The sequence below is a fragment of the Ceratotherium simum genome, chromosome 4 (genome assembly GCF_057802395.1).
Source record: "Ceratotherium simum simum isolate JZ-2026a chromosome 4, ASM5780239v1, whole genome shotgun sequence".
Classification (NCBI taxonomy): domain Eukaryota; kingdom Metazoa; phylum Chordata; class Mammalia; order Perissodactyla; family Rhinocerotidae; genus Ceratotherium; species Ceratotherium simum.
In genome coordinates, this window is record NC_141903.1 from 61,321,850 (window position 1) to 61,341,339 (window position 19,490).

The following is a 19,490-nucleotide window of genomic DNA, read 5'->3' on the forward strand; positions in this document are numbered from 1 at the left end:
AAACGAGAACAAGCAGAAGCAAATTCTGTAGCTGTATGTTCTCCTACGTGCTTGTTACCCTGCTACTTGCTCCTCTCTAACTGGAAAGCATTAGACTATTTCACAGCTCCTAGGGCCTGGAATGTCCTAGGCTACCATATCCATTTGAACCCAAAATACACTCTATGTTATAAGCAAGGCAAATTTGTGAAAGGAAAACAAGCAAAATGTAGAGCATAAAAGGAGTTGGAGTATGCATAAATCAGACAACAGAAAACATGAGCTCCCATAGACATCACATCACAAAAGCCAGCCTATGTGTAACTGACAAAGAAGGTACACTCCACGATCTTGCCATGACATTGCATCCACTTAGCGTATCATTAAAGCAAGGTATGTTTTCAAGATAACAAAATGAGCAGACATTTAATTTGATTTCAGTAAATATGGGTTAGAATCCCTGCTGCTACCTAACCGCTCTAAAATTAGATGCCGGTGACACAATCCTGAGAAGCATGTTTTTAACTCTGGGTAGCAAAGTCGTTGGGTGGCTGAGGGTGAGGGATTCTCTGCTAGCTGCCATTTTGCTTTGTACACAGCTCTATCACCATGATATGAAGCCCATGGTGCTGTAAATACCAATTATTGCCTCCAGCTGTGCAAGGTCTTTGGAGCTGGACAGCCAGGGTTTAAATCCCAGCTCTGCCACTTAAGGACTGTGATGTTGGGCAACGTACTTAAATACTCCGTGCCTGTTTCTTCAACTGTAAAATGAGATAACAATAGTATCTACCTAAGAGTGTTATTGTGAGGATTAAGTGATTAAAATACTGATACATGTAAAGCACTTAAAACAGTGCCTGGTGCAGAGTAAGTGCTAAATAAATGTTAGCTGTTAAAGTTTATCATTTCTGCTCTCTTTCTTCTGCAAGTCTATCCATGTTAATAAATGGGCTCCCCTCAGGAATGAAAATTCTTGTTCAAAGAGAAACCACTCATTCAAAGAGAAAACTCTCCTTATAAAATGCTAGCACATAAGGGGATGGGTACCTTCAGGACACACAAGAGAACGGATCAAAATGGAGAAATGTCCAAAGACTGGCTACACCCCAGAGCCGGAGCAGGATCCCTCCAGCTGCCCTGCAAAAGTCTATATGAGCACCACGCAGGGTCCTATGGATCAACCACATTACAAAATGTGGGTGGGGAAGACTGTGCGCTCTTCCGTGGAGCCTCACCACCCTCGTGCAGCAGCGAAGAGGAGGTCGCTTCCACAGGGAACATCCGTGCGACTGACTTGTGAGCCATGTATTCATACTCTATCTGCCTGTTTTGTCCCTCTACCTAGACCACTGTACACTTTTTTCTGTTTAGGTTCAATGGCAACAAAATTTTATAATTAGTGTTATTAATAATAATTGCTGCCTGCAATTTACTACCTACCCTGTGCTGCTTGCTGCTTTTCTCCCGTACTAACACAGACCCTGCAAAATAGGCATGATTGTCACCATTCTAGAGCCTCAGAAACAGGCACAAGGAAGTTAAGTAACCTTCCCAAGGCTGCAAAGCTATTAAGTGGCAGGTCTGGGATTTGATCACAAGTTCAACTGCTCTTTCCCCCAATTATTCTGCCTTCTGCCCAGTGCAGAGCTGATACCCTAAAGGTCTCACCGTTGAGCTCAGGTGTGTGGTTGGGAGCATCTTTGCATGGCAGGTATAATATTCCATGGTTCTCACAACTGCTGGAGTAGACATCTGTGTTGTACATAAACTTTAATTGCAGCCCCATCTGTCCCTCAGACCTGCACTAGACAGAAAGCTCCTCCTATCTACTACGGAGCATGGTCAGAAGCATCCTTACTGGGGATTACTAAAGCAGGCCTTGGGAGTCAGCCAGACTCAGGTTCAAATCCCACCTCTGCCACTCATCAGTTACTGTCTCTGAGCAAAGCTATTTAGTCTAAGCTTTCAGTTCTGAAAATGAGGATACTGGTACCTGGTGGGTCTTGTGGAGAGGATTACGTGAGAAGATGTATGGCAAGTGCCTAGCACAGAGCCTGGCACAGAGTGGCTGCTCTCTAAACCAAGAATAGCAACCACTCCCAAGCCAGTAGGAGAGGAATGAACATGCTGGTGACATGGGACACTCCCAGATGTGGGAGAAGATTTGTCATTCCCTTATCTTTCCCCTTGAGCCCCAACAGCCTGGCTGTCCCAGCTGTCACAATGTGTCCTGAAACTTCAGCCCAGTTCAGGAAGGTCAACAAATCTCCATCAAGAATAAGAAATTTAAGAGGAAAATATTACTCTTGGCTTTTTTCTAACTCACGGCACTCACTCATTCACCGTACATTTATTGATCATCAGTACCAATTTGTTGGGATCTATATATGTATAATCTATCATTTTTATATATATAAAATGTATATTTGTATATTATCATGATATATGTATATATGTCATTTACATCCATTTGTGTCTATTTATGTTTGTGTGTGCCTGTCTGTGTATATTTGTGTGGCCATACACACATGCATACACACACGTATGTGCACATAATTTAAAAGGATTTTTAAATGTCTACTTCGAGACCTGTTCTTGGGAAGGCAGACTTGCATTTCAAGGAAACTTCCCTGTCTGTAAGTTAGTATTGAAACAACTGGGCCTTCCTTTTTGGATTCAATTGTCTCTTTATTATCTCCTCAGGCTGAACTTGGTTGTAAGGTCACACAATCTTGTTGAATCAGCTCAATTTGTTCATTTAAAGTCTTCCCATCTTTTCCACTGATGTGAGTTTAAGTGAGAGCAATTCAGACCTTGTAAGTTGGTGATGTCCTCGGGTCCTCTGGGCTCTAGATCACTGCTGACCTGCTTGACATACCCCACCCTCTCAACTTTTACAGGAATGTTAATGATCAGTCCCTTGATGCTATCTACCTACACGTAACTCTCCTGAGTCAGTATCGACCTTAGAATGGCAGGGGCTCCAGTATTAAAATTCAGGCCCCATATAGTCCACCTACTGGTATAACTAATGCCCATTAACCTCACCTGAAATCATACAGTTCAGAAAAGGCAGAGAGAAAGCTTCAGTTCATTCAGAGACAGTTAGCTGAAGTCCTCCGGGGCAGCTCCCACATTATCTCATGAAGCCTACAGTAAAACCAAAGACCATGCAAAGGCCACAGAATTTATTTTTACTGGAATTGTCTCCTGAGTTACAAAGAGCTATAATGGTGAAATAGCATGGGATTGAATATTTTACAAGAAACATTTTCTACTCACAATAATTGAGCTGTTCAAGCTCTCTCTCCACCTTCCTTGTCTCTGTTTCTCCTAAATGTTCCTGCTCTTGAACACACATGCAATTTCTGTGTATGCATATATGTTTACGTGTTTGAGAAAAATCATTAAATAGAGAAAAAAAATATAAGGAATACAACAAACAATTCCACAACATATTAAGTATTGGAAAAACAGTATTGACCATTGAAAATATTTTGTATGATTTGCTTTGGATTTTTTATTCTGTAAAATAAAAATAGATCATGATGCCATCTTCTTTGACTATCCTCTCCCAATCCAGAGACACTCCTTAGCATGAATTGCATGTGTATATTTCTGGTCCATTTTTATACTTTAACATACATATATATGCCCATTGAAAAATATAGTATAGTAGATATCATTTTTAAAAATTTACATAAGTGTTATTATGCTGTATCATTCTGCTAGTTGCTTTTTCCACTCACCACTGTGTTTGGTGATGTATACATGTTGATCTATACAGATCTAGTTGACTCTTTGTAATTTCCCAAGGTCACAGGATAAGTTAGTATAGGAGAAATAAAACCTGCCCATTTTACCACTGAGTTGTACAAAAAGCTAGGGTCTCCAAAGCGCAATCAGCATATAGGATGCCCTGGAAAAAAAGGGCCCAGCTAATATATATAAAATTGTAATACTGACCAAGAATGTCCAGCATGACCTACACTGAGCTAGACAAATTAGTCACAAACAGGTATCTACTATTACTAAATTCACAAATGAGTTGGGAATGGAAATTTAACACTCAAAGTTAAAGAATAATGGAGTAGATTCTCAAGGCTATTGTCTCTAAGCACAAAATCAGTTCAGAGCTGGGACAGATCACCATGGACAGGTATAGTCAGAGAGGTCTTCCTGGAAGACGCCGTAGCTGAGACAGGCAATAAAGGGTGGGGAAAAGTTCAAATACCATAAGAGAATAGGAAAGGTATTATGGATTAAGGACATCACAAACATAGGTTTATAGGTTGGAATAAGCATGGAGTGCATAGGATAATCCTAAATGGAGGAAAGAAAAGCTATTAGAAGAAGGATGGGGTCAACGTGTGGAGAAATATGAGAGTCAGATGGCAGAGTTTGTATTTTTAATAGCATGGAACACTGTAAGGATACCCATGTAGGATTGGCTCTAACTGCTCTGTCTCCAGCTCTCAGAATGTTCCAGGCTCTCTCACACCCCTGCATCTTTGAATACACTATTCCCTTAGCCAGCAATGCCATTTCTGACCCCTTTTCTTTATCTTCAGCTTTTATCTCAGTAGCATACCCATGAAGCCTTCCTTGACACATGCGCCCTAACCAGCATTAGGTTCCTCTTCTCACATATGCCTACAGTATCCTGGGCTTCCTTCTAGCATAGAATTTTTCAAACTGGGTTGCAATTATATTTAGTTATTTTTCCCATTAAATTATAAACTCATTGGGAAAAAAGTCTTGACATATTTATCTTTTTGCTCCAGAACATAGCACAGTGCCTGTTTCATAGATCACTCAATTAAAGTTTGCATGAATGAATGAATATCTTAATTAATGATTAATCAAAGAATTATGGATATTCATATAATTTTATATATTTTTTAATATTTGTATGTAACTATTATCTACTTAGGCCAAAAATAATCATTGTTTTGATGCCTCTTGAATTTTAGAATATTTCCCATGAGAATTATATTTATATATTAAATTATATAATTAAATTATATGCCACTAAATTATAACTGGTAGCAACATAAAAGAACCGTCAATAATACATGAAACTAGTGATGTAAATTACGAAAGGTAAGTCAAAGTTCTATTTGTTCTGCAACTGTGCAAAACTCGAAAACTTTGTCTATAGAAAAGAAAAACTATGAGCATTTTGATATAACTTACTATGACACTTAAATCATGCCATCTCCAAATAGATGTATTGTTAAAAAAAAAACATTTGAAATTTCCTGTAAAAGTCTACTCACAAAAATAAGTTTGTCCATTCATTCATTTATTCAAAAAGTCTGTTTGGAGTGCTGGCCCCAGGGATGCTGAGCGAGCAAGCCAGATGCCCCTATTCTTATGAAGCTTGTAGTCGAATGGATAGGAATACAAAAGCAAAAATAATGAATAAATAAACAAATGAAATCATCGCAGAGTGTAGCATGTGCATGAGGAAACAAGAAACCAACAAAGAAAATCACAGGGTGAGCAGACTGACTAGTAGGTGTGTGGTCAGTAGATCCATCTGGGAAGAGGATGAACAGCACTGGCCACAGGCTCTGGGGAGAGAAGAGCGTTCCAGGCAGAGTCACTGCCCTCTGCAAATGCCCCAAGGAGGGCAAGGGCTAGGAATGCTCAAGAAACTACAAGATCACGTGTTACTGGAAGATGTGACTGGGGAGGGGAGTAGTACGACAAGAAATCACAGAGGTGGGCAGAGCCAGAGCAGGCAGAGCTGGCAGACCCTACTGAGGGGTCTGGATGTTTTTCTAGGAAAATGAGAAGCCATTAAAGGGTTTAAACAGCAACAGCATAATCACGTATTGAGCACTTTCTATGTGACAGACATTGTGCAAAGGGGGGAAGTCAAGAGCATTGACCTGAAGGCAGACTGCCTGGGTTCAAATCCTGGCTCTGCCACTTGCTACCCATGTGACCTTGGGCAAGTCACTTAACCTCCTGGGCCCATCATGGGGTTGTTTGAGGACTGAATCAGTTAAGTGCCTGAATAGGGCTTGACACCCAGGAAGTGCTCCATACATGTCTTAATTAAACTTTTTGCATACCTTAGGATTTTCTATCACACTTAAAGTAATATTCTAAGTCTTTCCCCTGGTTTATGAAGCCCTGCATGGGCCTCCTTCCCCTGGCTACTTCTCTAATCTCATTTCCTAGCACTCTTCCCTTTACCACCAGCCTGCCAGCCATTCCCTTAACAACACCAAACCTGTTCCAGTCTCAGAGTTTCCTTTGTTGTCCCACCGCCTATAGAGTGGTATGGCTTGCTCCCATTGCTCACTGTTGTCTCCTCCAAAGCCCCGTCATCAGAGAGGCTCTCCCCAACACCCTTTTTGAAGCTGCATCTTCCATCTCTCCACCTACTCACCCTACTTCTGCTTCATTTGGCTTCTATCACGTCTCAAGACCTGACACTCTCTTTTATATTTCTCTGTTCAGTTTTTTATTGTCTGTGTCCTCCATGGAGGCAGAGATTTTATTTTTGCACTGATATCCTCACTACCTGAAAAAAAAAAGTTGAACGAATAAATGAATAAACAAATGCATGGTCTCATTTAATACTCACAACTCTGTAAGTGTATTTTCATCACACAGGTGAGAAAACAAAGGCCTAGCAAGGAAAGCGATCTGCCCAAGATTGGCTGTGTCAGCTCCCATGGTCTTAATCATGACAGGGCCCCAGTCTGTGCTGGGATCCGCTCCCATCCACCCACCCTGGCCACACTTAGACAATTGAATGGAGCTACACCTGTGCCCAGCTCGGGATGAAGTTATCAGCACTTGTCACCCCCTGGCAGGGAAAGGGAGACCAGTCCCGCAGCCCTCTGCCACCTCGCACCCCACCCCAGAGAGACATTCACATCAGAGTGGCATGGCACTGCTCTCCTGCGTCCCTCTCTTCATCAGACATTCGCGCCACTCCCCCCTCACTTCAGTGCCTGCTGAGCCACCGCTCTCTCACCACTACCGGCTATCTTTCCTCTTGATTTTTTCTGGACGGTCTCAAAGTCAGAACGAGAGAATTGTGAATAGATAATCTCCTTTGATGCACGCAGGCCACACTTTCCCCAGCTGCCTACATTCTTCAATAAAAAAGCTACCTCATTCTGCCAGAAACCTCTTGATGGTACCTGACCTTCTGTGGTTTGATCTTTTCTCAAGCTGTCCTTGCAATTCCCTCAAGCCTGGTTTCCCCTTCAGTGCCTGGAATACTGATTTCTTTTGAAAGAGCACCATCAGCTGTGTCTTCTCTGCTCCAAGTTAATCAATAACTGAGTCCAGCCCAGCAGTGGATCAACTAATATCGCTCTTCTGCTCACCCCAGCCTTCCAACTCTGACTTGCCCTAGGTTATGAGTGCATTGAGTTCCGGGGCCTGGGAGGGGCAAGGTGTACGAGGAAGCAGACATGCAAGAGCAGATCAATCCATCTGCAGAAAGTAGGGTACACCCAACTTCCTTTTGAGGGTACACCTCTACTCTCTTAGCTCTTTCAAATGCAAACACAGAAAGAAAAATTCATGCTGCTGTCTCTCCCCTCATTTCCATGGAACCCTGAACATCCTGTGAAGAGATGTGAGAGATAGTCACTTCCACCCCAGCTGAAGGAATTATTTCAAGCTTCATCTCCTACTTCTCCAAGCCTGCACTCTGTGGGCTCCTCAGGCTTTTCGTTGCACTGTCTTCAAACCCAGAATCTCTCTCTCTGCCCAGCCCCTTCAGGTTCATGACTGAAGCAGCCACGTAATATTTTGAGGTATTAATTTAAATAGATTTCTTCCTGTTGTTTCCTCTTTTTCTTCCCTCATCAAAGCAGGTAGCTAGCACTTTGATTCATTGCCTTAGGGCAGGTACATGGCACAGTACAAAACAGGAAGCCTGCTAGATTTCCTGGTTTGTGTTTCCTGAATCCTAAACCCGCTGAGGAGGAGAGAGTTTGACAGGAGAAGCAGAGGGCTTGGAGAAGTAGCAAGTGCAGAAGGGGATCCTCTGGGCTGGGGAAGGAGAGAGAGCTGTGGGTACCCAGAGTAGTGGAACTACCTGGTTTTGCTCTCCGGTGCTGCCTGGGGGCACAAAGACCTCAGAAAGAGATGGTTCTGTGGGCATTCAAGGGGCAGCACCCTAAGCACAGAGGGTCCTGGCTTCAAAACTGCCCATGTCCCATGTGATGTGAAAACAGAGAGCCACCAGATGTCAGGAGACACTGAGGGTTTGCTGGCACTGAGGATACCAGCAGTGAACACAGCAGACTTTAAAAATTAGCGCACCTTCTTTTTTGCAGGCATCATGTAAGTCCTCCCCCCACCCCAGGCTTTGGTGGAATCCCAAGAGGGAGAAGGAGCTCCAATGACGGAGATGGAATGTGACACCAATTGAACAGGAGTGTGCACTCAGAGTCCTAAATCAAGTTGATCTTCGGAAAAAAAGGGATATTTCTTCCACAGTAGAGTTTATTGGAATGAGATTCATTCAGAGCTTTAGACCATCCGCCTGGCTTTTCAACATACTTTCCCCTAGATGCTATCTCTTAAATCCACCTGAGACACATGTCAGGTCCAGGCACTGCCAGCAACCAGCACTGGGATTCCATGCCCAATCCCAGCTGCAAGGCTCACTCCTGCTTATCCATGGGGAAGCGGGGACATCTTCAGACATTTTAATTCACTAAGGCTTACTGTGTTAGGTAGTTAATTTTTCATTTTCTTCATGTCACACAGATACCTTGAATCAACCACTCCCAGAACTCAGTTAATGGTGTCTCCCAAGAGAAAAAGCTCATAGTTATCCAAATCCTTCTTTCTCCTCTACATAGAATCACTTTCCAGGGGATTCTATATTAGAAATGTCCTTCAAGTCTCTCCTCTCCATTTTATCTCCACCACCACAACCTTACTTGTTAATACTATCTTAATTGATACACTATGGCAGACATTTAGTGAGCATTTAAATGAATATACAATAACAGTGAAGTAAAGAACCATATAGCTTGTATTTTATTACCTGATCTTAGAATCAATAAGTTCTAATATTTATGATTGGAATTTATTCTATACAAAGAGCCCTAAATTTGGTATACATCTCCACTTTACCACTTTCTAACACACATCTGTTGTTTTTGCATGTAATTGGGTTTGGACGTTGTTTTGTCCAAATGCTGACAGTCGTCGAGGTAAACCAGCATGGTCAGGGAATTTTTTACAATACCCAGCCTGTCAACCAGTCATTCAGCCTCAATTCAGCTTAGGAAGCCTAACAACGTCAATAGTTGCTATCTAATAAAGTAAAGGTCTTTCTAGTTAATGCTACAATAATCCCAGATTTGCAAAAATGCTCTCTAAAAAAAAAAATGATGCTCAGGGCTGGCCCGGTGGCGTAGTGGTTAAGTTCCCACGCTCCACTTCAGCGGTCCTGGGGTTCACAGGTTCAGATCCCACATGCAGACCTATGCACTACTGATCAAGCCATGCTGTGGCATCATCCCGTATACAAAATAGAGGAGATGCGCACAGACGTTAGCTCAGGGACAATGTTCCTCAGCAAAAAGAGGAAGAATGGCAATGAATGTTAGCTCGCGACAAATCTTCCTTAAAAAAAAAAATCATGCTAGAATTGAGATGGTTATTCTTTCTTGGTGGAATTGCATTTGATCAGGCAATTGCCAGAAATATATATTCCTTTTCCAGCACTACAGCAGCCAAGAAGAGGGGTTTGTTTCAGTGGATATAAATTCATTAGATTATATTTCAGAAATGTGAAGATGGCAGGCTTTGGTGATTAATGGCAGGAAACTTGGACGTAATAAGTTGTGAGAAACTATAAAATATGACAGTGCCATCCAGCGGACATGGGAGTACAGGGAGTGTTGGCAAGCCTCAAAGCCAGCATCCTCCAACTAGGAAAAAGAGACCAGCCTTCTTGCGCCAGAAGAGAGCAAGAAAGAAAGTAGATGATTCATGGAGAGCCCCATACCTCCACTCTTCTAAGTTTGGATGTAACAAATGGCATTTTCAATATTCATAAGGTAAAGGAGGTAACCACTGCATTCCCCAAAGGATGCTTTACCTTTAACTCATGTGCTCTCTATTTATGCTGTTGCAAGAAAGTGGAAAAATAGATTTTCTTGAATTTTACATAGATTTCCACTACAGATATATTTGGAATCAACTTTCTGTTGACTCTTCATAGCTACAATAGTTTGCACTTGTCAGTATGTCCTTCTCCCCTGGTTTGTGCTCATGCCCTGACCATCCTAACAGAACAGATGTTTTATCTAATGTTTTATTTTATATAGCTCTAGATCTACAAATGACTCATGGCCTTTACTTAGGACATGCTGCTAATGGACTAGCTGTTCTCCTCCATGGGACCCGTAGCCGGGCATCCAGCATCCACACTAGCCAGTGCATTCTGACCTGTTCTACCCCAGCACCTCCATTCCCATCCATGCAATTAACCCCTAGGCCTTGCAGTCAATGTTTGAGAATAGTCTTCTGTGATTTTATTTCACCCTGTGCTACCTGAAGCAGAACTCATTATCTTAAAGTTTCATCATCTAAAACTTGCAGATATGTGTTGGTTGTGTCTCTGTTTATTTAGACTAAGTGTTTTAGGCAATGGGGCATCTGCTGAGTAAGTGCTTTCACGTGGAGAATTTCTTCTGCAGCTCATGAATTCCATTCTCTTAATAAAAATGGGTCTTTTGAAGATGAAAAAACCCAGTTTTGAGAATAAAAAGATAGAAATACTGGGTGTGCCAAGGATTAGAGATTTTATTTAAGAGAGAAATCGTGACTCTTCTTCCCTCTCCTTTCACAATTCCTTCCTCCATGCTTTCTTTCTCAATTTATAACTCTTGAACTCAAATACCTTCTAATACTTTGTCAGAGTGTCTTAGGCTTCTAAGACCAGGAGAATAATGACCCTGGTCAAAACTTGACAGAGTTTGGAAAAGTACATATAAATCAAGCCAAACATTTTTGATAAAATACATGAAGATAAATTGATTGGTAGACAAATGATGGCTAGATATGGATTTATTAGCACAGGTAAAACTGCAGGGATATATACCAAATGTTAGCAGTACTTACCACTGAGAAGTATATTACCAGTGATTTTTATTATCTTATTTATGCTTTTTTTTAAGCTTTAATTTTTTTAGAGCTGTTTTAGGTTCACAGCAAAATTGAGAGGAAGGTACAGAGATGTCTCATATACCCCCAGTCCTCACACATGCGTGGCTTCCCTCATTACCAATTTCCTTTATCAGAGTGATATATCTGCTATAATTGATGAACCTACATTGACACATTATAATTATTCAAAGTCTATAGTTTATCTTAAGGTTCACGTTTGGTATCTTACATTCTATGGGTTTGGACAAATGTCTAATGACATGTTTCCATCATTATGGTATCATACAGAGTATTTTCACTGCCCTAAAAATCCTCTGTGCTCTGCCTATTCATCTCTCCCCCCATAAGTTGTTTTTGTATTTTCCAGATTTTCTATAACAAAAACTAATTTTCAATGAAAAAAAAAATCTTTTCTAGTCAAATAAAACTGAATGGGTCTGAAAAACTTTGAAAAGCCAAGAGGCTGGATAAAATTCTAACTACCACTTGGACTTCTTACATAATTACTCAAGAGAGAATGTGCAAACTGCTTAAGCTCTTAAGTCTCAGGCCAGAAATGGGACACATCCCTTCTATTGTGTTTTGTTGGACAAAGTTGTCAGAAGCCAGCCCAGATTCAAGTCTATGGAGCAGAGACTCTGCCTGTCAGTGGGGCACTGGAAGAATGACACGTGCCTATAGAGAAGGAAGGAATTGAAGGCAGTCAGTTTTCAAGACAAGCTACCATATACTCCCAGAGGAATCTGATAGAGAAAGGAAGAAGGCAAAAGTCTCACAGAGTGTTGGCTTCTACCTGATTCTTCAGAGGAACTCTGGAGAGAAAACCATGCTTCAGAGTTGTCTCAGACTAAGGGAACGCAGCTAGGCTTTCCATCTTCTTACACCAAAAAGTTCTTGGTCAACAGGGTGAGTGAACTCACTTAATAAATAGACAAAGGGGGCTAACCCTGTGGCATGGTGGTTAAGTTCGCATGCTACACTTTGGGGGCCCAGGGTTCACGGGTTTGGATCCTGGGCACAGACGTACACACCGCTCATCAAGCCATGCTGTGGTGGCATCCCATATATAGAACAGGGGAAGATTGGCAACAGATGTTAGTTCAGGGCCAATCTTCCTCACCAAAAAAAAAATAGGCAAAGGACCTGAATAGACATACATTTCTCTGAGGAAGATATACAAATGGCCAAAAAGCACATGAAAAAATGTTCCACATCATTAGTTATCAAGGAAATGTAAATTAAAACCACAGTGAGCTACCAGTTCATACCCACTAGGATGGCTAGAATCAAAAAGTCAGATAATAACAAGTGTCGGTGAGGATGCTGAGAAATCAGAACCCTCATACACTACTGATAGGAATGTAAAATGGTGTGCACTTTGGAAAATGGTCTGACAATTTCTCAAACAATTAAAATAGAGTAACCTTGTGACCCAGCCAATTCTACTCCCTGGTATATACCTAAGAGAAATGAAAACATATGTCCACACAGAAACATATACATGGATGTTTACAATAACATTATTCATAGTAGCCAAAAGGTGGAAACAACTCAAATGCCCATCAGCTGATGAACAAATAAGCAAAATATGGTATATCTATACAATGGAATATTATTTGGCCACAAAAATGAATGAAGCAGGGGTACATGCCACAACATGGATGAACATTGAAAACATTACACTAAGTGAAAGAAGCCAGTCACAGGATACCACATATGATCCAATTTATATGAAATGTCAGAATAGGCAAATTAATAGAGACAGAAAGTTGATTAGCAGTTGCTTAGGGATGGGGTGGGGACTGGAGGGATAGAGGGGTGATAATTAAATGATGTGTGGTTTCTTTACGAGGTGATGAAATGTTCTAAAGTTGACTATGATGATGGTTGCACATATCTGTGAATATGTTAAGAACTATTGAACATTTAAATGAGTAAAGTGTGTGGTATGTGAATTGTAGCTCAACAGAATTGTTTTTTTATTTTATTTTTTTGTTGTTGTTTTTGTTTTTTGTGAGGAAGATCAGCCCTGAGCTAACATCTGATGCCGATCCTCCTCTTTTTGCTAAGGAAGATTGGCCTTGAGCTAACATCCATGCCCATCTTCCTCTACTTTATATGGGACGCCGCCACAGCATGGCTCAACAAGCAGTGCATCAGCACGCACCCGGGATCTGAACCAGCAAACCCCGGGCCACCGCAGCGGAGCGCGCGCACTCAACTGCTTGCTCCACGGGCCGGCCTCTAGAATTGTTTTTTTTAAAATACTGGTCAAAATTGTAAAAAATAAGAACAGGAGGTTAATCTAAATTTCTGGGCACCTCCAGTTCCCTGTGGTTGGGGCAAAGTGACTGGGGTAGAGAATGGGTCTCAGAAGAATTACCATGGCTGGCCCTTGAAAATACAGTGAAGGTGCAGGGGCAGCGAGGGGAGGAGGTTCACAGAAATGGTAAAAAGAGATCTCAGGGCATGTCAACTGGGTCAGCGTGAGGCAGGTACCCATTCCTGAACCAATCACTGTGACCAAGAAGATACAAAATTCCCATTGTCCGGGGTTGGATTCTTTGCCCATCCCAAAACTGGACTAAGGATAGGGAAGAGCGAGCCTCCAATGGAAAAGTGGCGTGCCAGTACCAGAAAAGAAAAGGAAGCCAGGCAGTCGCAAACAAAACATGCCCACTATAAGAACATAGATTTTATGGTTCAATCTAAGGAAATTCTAAAAATGCAATGGAGAGAGCTGCTTTAAGAGTAACTAAGCTTCTTGTACAAGAGTTATGCAGGCAGAGCAGAGATGTGGTTGCCTGGAGGGTCGAACTGGATGGCCTTCGTGGTAGGCAGCTTTAAAAGAATTCCCAATGACTCCTTCCTTCTTGTATTCATGACCTTGTGTAATCCCTTCACCTTGACTGTGGGCTGGATTTAGTGATGCTCATCTAGAGAATAGGATGCAGCAGAGGTGAAGGGAAGTCACTTTTGAGATTAGGTGGCTTGCATCTTGGGTGTCCTCTCTCCCTCTCTTGACCACTTGTTTGCTTGCTCACTTACCCTGAATGAAGCCAGCTGCCATACTGTGAGAGCCTCTATGGAACCCTTGTGGAAGGAACTGATGTCTCTGGCCAGCAGTCTTATAAGTGAGCTTAGGAGCAGATCCTTCCCCCAGTTGAGACATGAGACAATGGCACCTTAGACTGACACCTTGATTGCAGCCTTGTGAGACACCTTGAGCCAGAGGCATGCAAGCCATGTCAGTTTCCTGACCCACAGACTGTGAGATAATAAATGGTTATTCTTTTTAGCTGCTAAATTGTGGGGTAATGTGTAACATGGCAATAGATAACCAGCACAGCCTTTAAAGCCCCTTCTCATCCTAATATTAGATCAGTTTGAGAATTTATTTTATCAAAGGGACTATTATTGTTGTGTGAGTATGTATGTGCCTGTGCATATAAACATGAGTGTGTGTTTGTATGTGTCCGCATGTATTTTGAAGGGGGAGGTCAGGAAGTTAATGCATAGATAAGGAAAAAGGATAGTCATTTCAAAGACTCCAGCCCATTTTGATGTTGATGTCCTGGCTCTCACTAGCAGTACATTGGTTTCTGTGAACAGAACTTGCTTCATTTTTCAGAAAGAAAAAAAGTGTTGCTGTGACAATGGTCACAAAAGGACTAAAGCTGTCCCTCTTAACCAAGTTTCACGCCCTATGAGAGACTGAAGCCAGCAGTCCAAATTTTGAATTTCTGAATTTTGGCGGGCCAAATTAGGCCCCCCAAAATTGTTTAAAGTATAATCAGCATCACTTGGACTTTTTTTGATTAGTACAGGAATGGTCAGGTTCTTCTCAAGTACCATTTATGCCACTAATTCTATTCTTTGCTTCACAAGAATATATTAGCCTCCTTTTCTGCCCAGAAATCTATGACTGCCCATTCTAAAGCCATAAATTATGCAGGAAGCTCTTCTGTGCAGAGATCAAAACTGCACTGGCTTTTACTCATGCCAAAAGCATGCAATCTGCCTTGTCCTGGAGAGAGGGGGCCTGCCACAGCAGGAGCTACAGAAACACCATTGACATGATCAGAAGCCCAGTTTTCCTCCCGTTTCCCTCCTGCCCCCAACAATTAACCTTGCTCAGAATGTCAGCTCACTCTATCCTAATGGCACACAATAACAAAACAACAAAAGCTGGCATCTTAGAGCAGTAAGTGAGGGCCTGTCTGAGATTCTTCTCCACCAATGATTCTCAAGTGACCTTACCAAAGAGGCAGAAGGCATCATCTGAAGCCTCTCAGGTAGGAGCTCCCAGAAACTGATCCTGAGGTGGTTAGAGGTCATACAGGAATCAGGAATCAAGGGTTTTTCAGGTGGGTTGTATGGAGGGGGCCACACTAACGATTTCTGTTCCAAGCTGAGTGGAGATGAGCACTGGGTATCAGTAGATCATCCAAAGTGAGAACAATCTGGGGCAAAGCACTGGAGGGTAGGACTACTCAAGGAAAAACTTCTGGCCTATGCTCCTTTGGCACCACGAGGACACAGCAGAGCTGCCAAAGGAAAGAGATCCTTTCTTTGTGGTCTGGAGCTGAGCCAACAGGCAGAAGGTCCAGTAATGCGGGCAAAACATTGGCCTGGGGAGATGACGCCTGGATTCCAGTCCTGAAGCTTTCTTTGATCAGTTTGTCTTGGTCAAGGCTCTTTTTTTTTTCATTGTAATTAAGCAAAACCCACTCAAATTAGCTTAGGCCAAATAGAGTCTCGGGAGTAGGTCTCGCATAGAACCCAAGGGAAACAAGCAGAGTTGAATGTCAGAAAAAACTGGACCTAGAAACTAGAAAGCCACCAAGAATCAAGACAGCTTCTCTCTCTCACTCCTTTTCCTTCCCTCCATCTCTCTCTCTCTCTCTCTCCATGTTCTCTCATCTAGTTTTGCTGTGTGCCTATGTCATTTCCGTCTCTGCTTTTGCATGTCTGCAGAATTCGGCCCTCCAAGTGTAAATGTCCTCAGTTCAAAAAACCAGCTGAACTGACAAGTGTTGCTGAATTTCATTTCCAAATTCCCAGGTGAGAGAGGCTGACTATACAGATGGGGTCAGAGGCCTGACCCTGGTCCAATCAGCTGTGGCCTGGAATGGGGGCTGGGGGTATACAGTACAAAGAGAGCTGCCAGTAGCAATCTCTGAGAGTTGGGGAAGGAGACTGGTGAGAGGGTAGGCACCAGGAGGGGCTTCTTGGGCTGGGCACACTGTCAAAATGCATCTACTTTAGCACATAGCCTGCTTGGATTCCACTTCTTTGAGGAGCCAAAACTTCTACTCCCTAAAGTCCTCCCTGTGAGTCCTGAATTCTGTTCAACAAAGACATCAGCCTTGCAGTGAGATGACATATCCTAACTTTTGCCCTCAGAAAGAGCAGATAGTCCCTCTACCAATGTGGTCAACCCTTTAGTCGCACAGGAGTTATGGAACCGTAGGACAAGTCTGACAAAATAGGAGACAGATCAGGTTAACCATTCTCTTATGCACTGTGGCCTCCTCTCCCCAGTGCCTGAGCAAGAAGACAGCCGGAGTCTGAGGAAGGTGCTTTAACTAAGCTGCTAAGGCCCAGAGGGGACCGTTGACAGCATTATCACTGCACCAAGTGGTTCAGAAGTTCCCTTGTCTTACTAAGGTTATTGGATGCCCAAAGGCCTAGAAAGAGTTGGTGTGCCACCCTGGGTACCCAGATTGCTACTCTGCTAGAGAGCAAATGGAGTGCTGGGGAGACAGGGGTTCCATGTGCAGCTGGGAGAGGTCTCTTCTAAGGTTGTTCACAGGGCAGCGCAGGCACATGTCTAGCTTGTATGGAGATGCGTGCCCCACATTGTATAAACAGTCCCTTTTAGGGATCTCTTATTACTCTAGTACATTCATGTTGGTTTACTTCCCATTTTAGCTCATAAATCATCTCTTTTTCATTTTCCTGTCTTCCTGCAATGGTTGAGAAATTATCTGACCCAAAGACACCATCCTTGGACTGAGGCTTCCTTCAATGTCAGTCACTTTTGAATCAAGTACATTTAGCTGCCGTCCTGCTATTTTTCTAAATTACTGTCTTCAGCAAATGCTTCAATAAAACAGTCTTTTTATTATTCTGATGGAATTCAGCAAACAGTGTCTATGGGACTTTTGTTTTTGTGAAGTGCTCTGTTGCCGGGATACCCAGGGTGAAGATGTCAGAAGAAGACACATTGAAAGGACAAGCTATAGTGAATATCCCAGAATCAGCCCCTTGCATGCTAATCATTCTGATTTACCCTATGCTGTTTCTGTTTGCTATAGGAAAGATACTAGAGCCCACAGTTTCTAAATAATAAACTATCCAAAGATTAGAAAACATGTATTATTAAGGAGGGCGAGGCATGCTTAACTTCCTTCTTTTTCCTTTCTTTTAAAATATAGCCCTAAGACCATTAGAGACACATTCTGGTATTTCATTAATGCAAATAGGGAGATGAAAGAGGAATAGATTTCTACAGTGACAACTTCAGGAAGAATTTTAAATACAGTGAAAAGGAAAAGGAAAGGACGAGAAGAATTAAAGCTACTTCTAACAATAGCAGAAATACTCTATGGTCACCTCATTATTTAAAAAGCATATATTAAGCATTTTGTTAACAAAGCATTTATTAAGCACCTTCTGGGTAGACAGTATGATACCAAGGTCTCAGACTTAAACTAGATGCATTTGAAATGAAATAGATGTAACAGCCTACATCCAAATAAATAGAAAAAAGAAAAGGCAATTCTACAAGTTCAGAAAGAAGAGACTTGAGATTGTCTTGGCCATAACTCCCATGGCCAAAGCAGACAACAGATATTTTTATAAGCAAATAGTATGATGTGTCAGGGGCAGAGGACAATTTAACTTTGGACTATCTGAATAGCATCATCCTGATCACATGAATATACTGTACTATTAGACTGTGGGCTTGCCATGCTAGACAACACATGAAGCATTATGTTAATGCAGACACAATATTTCAAGAAAAATGTTGGCTAACTACATACATTCCAGATGAGACCAACAACCTGGGTGGAGATATGGAGGAGGGCTGACCAGAGGGAAAGTTCTAGAAACTACTTTATCAGAATAATTATTGAAGAAACAGAGGATGTTTAAGCCAGGAGAAGAAAAGTTTACAACGTTGGTCAAAATGCTATTGAAGTTGTAGAAAGCACCAAAGTCAACTCTAAATACATCCATCTTGACCAAAAACTGTCTGAGCTCAAAATTAGTATTATTCTCTCATCATTCAACAGAATAGAAACTTGAATGTTATATTTCCCAAAGAAAATTAGTTGGCAGTCCCCCCATCAGTCAGGCACTGCTAAGTCATAGCACAGGGCCTGGGGTCTGACGAGGTCCTTGCTTTCAGAGGCGGCACCATCATCCAAGTCCAAGGCCTGATCTTGGTTCTGAGGGAGTCTTCTCTCTCGGCCAGGGGCTTTTTTCTTCACCAGAGAAGGAGAAAGATGACTCAGAGAGTTATTCTCCTCTGAGGGAAGAGGTATCTCCCTACCAACGACATGTTCTGAGAGAGCTGCAGAGTGGTAGGGGCTGTCACTTTGGACCTGAGCTTGTACCTCAAAGAGACACAAAGCAACCACAAATCCTCAGCCCCCACTTATGGAAATCCATTGCAAGATTTCTGCCCAATTTTTACAATGCTCATTCAGAGAAGCTAACGGAATATAAAAATCATTCTTTTTAAAACTAAAACATCTTTTCCACAATTTATGTCGAAATATGCTGCAAATACCAAAAGTGTAGCCCACCTGAGACTTCTTAAGCTGTTTTAGAGGAAGAAATTTCTGTCCTTCTTCCCTTCCTGTTGCCAGCCTTGTTTTTAAAAAATTTGAGTACTCTGATGAGCAAGAAAAGGGACCATCAAGACTCCCAGAAAAATATCAAGCCATGAGAAACCACAAGAGTACCAGAGTCAACCAATGCCATCGGTACTGAGTCTAGGAGAAACCATAATTTTTTTTTTTTAATTGATGTCATAATAGTTTATAACATTGTGAAATTTTAGTTGTACGTTATTGTTTGTCAGTCACACCATATAAATGCGTTCCTTCACCCCTTGTGCCCACCCCCAACTCCCTTCCCCCTGGTAACCACCAAACTGTTCTGTCTGTATGTTAGTTTATCTTCCACATATGAGTGAAATCATGTGGTGTTTGTCTTTCTCTGTCTAAACCAGAATTTTTATATTTAAAAATCCAGATTAACCTATATGCTGGCTTGACCATGAAACAATCAATATATTACAGAGGGATATGAGGATTAATTGTAATAAT